The 4,444-nt window shown below is 48.4% G+C and overlaps 1 long non-coding RNA gene across 1 annotated transcript; it reads left to right on the forward strand.

The window, feature by feature from the left end:
* Positions 1-782: 782 nt before the first annotated feature.
* LOC119273738 lies at positions 783-1,354 on the forward strand. The gene is made up of 2 exons (XR_005134958.1): positions 783-935; positions 1,082-1,354. It is a non-coding gene; the product is annotated as an uncharacterized LOC119273738 (long non-coding RNA).
* The last annotated feature ends 3,090 nt before the right edge of the window (positions 1,355-4,444 follow it).

Raw genomic sequence — 4,444 nt, forward strand, 5'->3', positions numbered from 1 at the left:
AGCCTCCCAGTCCATCTCTTCATGTTCCTTCCTGGTCGGTACTAGAGAAAGTCCGGTCGCCCGATGCCGTCATCACCGGGCAAGGACTATAGCACATGGTCGCGCCAGGGGAAGTGGGCCCAGCGCTTAGGGTCAACGGACATGTCGTCGGTCATCGTAGATTTGGCCACGACGGGCCGCTGAGTACTACCGCTGCATATTGCTGCTTACCCGCAAACAATCGACGCACCACCCGAGCTCCACTCCACACACCACCTGCCCGAATTCGAAATGAAAAAGCAACTTTGTGGTAGTTTTCTAAGAAAAAATGGTAGTTCTAAGGAATTGTTGCCAAAATGTTGTAGTTTTAAGCTATTAGTTTGGTTTAAATGTGATCGGATCACACTCAATCGTGCACAGTCTAGTGTATCTCCCATTATATAATCATAGATGTAGACAGATTTAATACCTAACACTAATCGGGTACCATCTTAAATATAGAACCAATTCGTATGTACTATAAATTAAGGGCAGTGATAAGCTCAAACGGAAAGGTGTGGTGAAGGTGTGTTGGCACCCGGGGGTCCTAATTAAGGTCAAATCTTCTCGATCTTATTTCAGTGAACCTGAAGTAAAGTCAGTGATATGGTCAGATCTTTCCGATCTTATTTCGGTGAGCCGGGAGTAAAGCCAGTGATATGGTCAGATCTTTCTGATCGTATTTCAGTGAGCCGGGAGTAAATGTTGTCGACCCACAAGTCTATATATAGAGATAAAATCAAGTATTCTTCAGGACACACAAGCAAAAACGATAAGAAGAACTTTGTGTAAGATTCTGTACACCCAAACAGAGAGGAGAAGAACTTTGTGTAAGATTCTGTCTACTCTAATGGAAGGGAAAGCTATTCTTCTTTGCCTCATGGTGATTTTGCAGCTCGGGAATTCCATTCATGTTGGTACGAAATCGCTCTCCCTTTCGAAATATATATTTCCTTTCAGGTATCAACCAGATTAGAATAATATTGCCAAAATAACTACACAAATGTCTTAGGAAATTTTATCAATGTGGGCTTATTTTAATTACGTGTGTTCTTCTCTACAGAGCAGTGCTTTAGTGGAGTTGTATTTGGAGGTCATGTATGCACGGAATCACATTGTCGGTCCTCCTGCCAACAAAAATGGGGAAAAGAAGTCGTGAACTCTTTCTGTAGGGTAGACATCGCAGGCTTTTTCCATTGTTACTGCATTGTCTGTGACTCCTAGCTTTGCACTAGGGCATGATGTCCAAGCATGGATAATGATAGGTCCAGTAATAAATCATCTTGTGACATGCATGCAAGATCCCATAATGGAAAATTCTAGGTGTTCTATTTGATCAAGGTTGTCTCCAGAAATTTCGGGCTCCAGGCGAAAATCAAAATGGGGCCCAAAATTTCCAACAGTTAGTATAACACAACAGAAGAACTAATATGCCAAAAGCACACTATCACTTTATTATATAATTTGAAGTTGGTTTTATTTTGTATAATATTTAGACAAATACTAAACACAATAAAGGGGAACTCAGGATATAAAGTTCCAGGGGATTCCACCAACAGCCCCTCATGCAATGAGAGAGAACGAACACGAAGAATCAACAGACATGCTAACAAACTGACGTAAGTATCGATGGATCATGGCAAGATTTGGTTCGTAATGGCATCACCTGTATACGACCTCTGTGCTACAGGTCATGGGGCAAACGTAGGATTCAGTGGTGAGAGGAGAGCAGCGCGGAGTACGAAAGCTAATAAACGGAAGCATCGGTCTGGCGAGGCATGTTTCTTTTGTGATGAATCCACTACACATATGGGTCCTATCCAACTGAGAAATTGGCTTGGTCGGAGCCTTCTGAGGTGCCGGTCTCTATCATGTATGGATCCGGACCTGGGTCCTTCGCCTCACTTTGATTACATGTCTGGTTGTGACCGGCTTGGCTTGTACGGCCAGGTTGCCGCGCTTCATTACCCATGATGTCATGCTTCAGCTCTTTTGCGCGGTCATGGGATGGAACGTATAACTCCTCTCTTGATTGCCACTGTGGCTTCCTTTCCAATTTTCTGACACCATTGCCTCTCGCTGTTGTCACTTGGATCCCAGGCCTACTCCATGCTGGGTAGGCAGGACCGCCGTTCCAGCCCCACGTGTCAGCGTGTATCATGGAAACAATGTGTGGGTTATTAAGTCGATGTCATTGCAACATAATGTGGGCCGGCGGTGGACAAGTACACATGAGTCTATCATGTGTGCCTCTCTAGCCGTCTTCGAGCAGGAGACTCAGTACACTCAACCATAGGGCTCGGGATCTATCATTCTAAATTCCTACTCCACTACACTCCACCATAGGCCTGATGACCCCTTCGATGGTGCTGATGTCCATCGATCCTCCACTGTACCGCCAACTCCATGCCACCACATGATACTTTTCACCATCATTGGATCGTTGTCGCAATTAGTGGGGGAATACAACCATGAGCAACTGCAGAGGATACACAGAGCCATTCCCCTAGTTTGCATGCCTCACACATCTTTGCCTATTGAGCTCGTATCATAGACCATTGTGTCGATTGCACCAGGGTTAAGCTTCTGCATCCAGGCGATAGAAACCCTAGTTCCGGTGGCCAGTACATGTCAGGAGGCTGCGCTTGGGATTATGATGGGCAGCCTCCACCTCTGCTTCTTTTTTTTCGAAAAAGGTCAATATTATTAATATCAAGCAGATTCCATTACACCTAGGATCTGCACCAACAAGATGCTTAAAACATTCAGGATGTACACAGCCAAACACCAAAATAAAAAGGGAGAGAAAAAGACCCTACCATGATGATCAATCACCCACAGTAGTAGCACTCTAACCACGACCAAGACAGTACCCGGACTACAAAGAAGGTTGTCCAAAAGCATTCCTCCACGAAGGAAATAATGCACAAGCATTGTCGTTGTCCGACCAAAGACCGTAGGTTTTCACACTGGGGAAAGACCGTGTTCCAAAAAACAATGCCTTCAATAAGGCCACAGTCAGGCACAACCAATGAAGGCCAGACCTTGGGTTTTCATCCTGAAAATCACGACTCGATACTCAAAGAAGCACCACCAATAAAGAAGTCCTCCAAAGCTGCCGCTCCCACTTGCGTAGGCTACTACTACATGTTACGTAGCACCAGGCCCACATGAACTTGCGCCCAATCTGGATAGGAACATATCCCACAAGCCAAGTCTTAACAACTTCCTGTGAAGCATAGTCTTTATCGCCTCCAAGACCCCGCCTTCGCCGCTTGCAAGTCCTCCAATCACGCCATGACATTCTCCGCTTGTGTTGATCCCTTGAAACTCTTGGTGCAGACATGTTCCTAAGGTGTCCACAAAAAGATAGCTTCGCAATACCCTGGTGAAGCTGTTTAAGCCGGTATTGCGGGTACACACGACCGGCCCCACTCCAAATAGGGCGTCCAAAGAGCGTCATATGTGCCAATCCTTGTTTTCCTTTGAACGAGAATCTGGAACTTGCCGATGGCCAGATCAAAAAGGATTGATCACCGCTAGAATAGTAACTTCGCGCAAAGACCACTAGGGTCACGAGATCAGCTGTGCACGTGCCCCCAACCGCCCTGTCGTACAGCCATGGGTTGTGGCATCAACGAATCTGAGCGGGAGCCATGACCCGTAGCCCGCTCTGCAGCTCGAAGGAGGCATCGGAGACTAGGATTGTCGAACTCCCTGGATTGCAGCGAGGTTGTAGCCCACCTGACGCCGACCCCCACATCCCAGGACGAGATCCACACAGCGGCATCGCCTAGCACGTCGGCATTAGCGAGGCCCCATCAGATCCACGAAGGGGAGGCCAGAGATCTCGTGTGGAGTCCTTGTACGGGAGCGATGGAAGTGACAAGATGCGAGGATGAGAAGAGAACCGGAAAAGGGCCTCCCCGCCGCCCAACACAGCCAGGGCTTTGGCCAATAGCGCCGTCACCGACGGCGACGAGGGAAGGTTTCCGGAATGCCGGACCAATGTTAGCCATAAGCCATGTGTGCGTGCACAGCCGTGGCGCGTGTGTGCGGGTGCGTGCGTTGTGTGCGTGCGTTCTGTTTTCTGTTAGCTAGAGTAGTGGGGTGAGTGCGTTGATCCGTTCAGAAACTGGGCATGCATGCGCGTGGCCGCGGCAAGCGGACCGTGAGCGTGTGGGGCGCAGCGACGTGTGTGCGAGCTGTGTATAAAGCTCCCTCCCGTGTATTCTTGTAAGCGCCGGTGTGTGTAGCGATGTAGTCCGTGTGGCTGGGGCTAAGTCTGTGCTCAGGAAAGAAAAGAAGGCCGTTCCGGCGGCGCTGGCGTACGTGCGCCTGGAAAATCCATCGTCTCCAGTTCTTCTTCTTCCTCTGTTTCGTTCCAGCGAGTGCACCGTGAGGGAGAGAGAGAGCGGCTGCGCCA

Source organism: Triticum dicoccoides, chromosome 3A (genome assembly GCF_002162155.2).
Source record: "Triticum dicoccoides isolate Atlit2015 ecotype Zavitan chromosome 3A, WEW_v2.0, whole genome shotgun sequence".
Lineage (NCBI taxonomy): Eukaryota > Viridiplantae > Streptophyta > Magnoliopsida > Poales > Poaceae > Triticum > Triticum dicoccoides.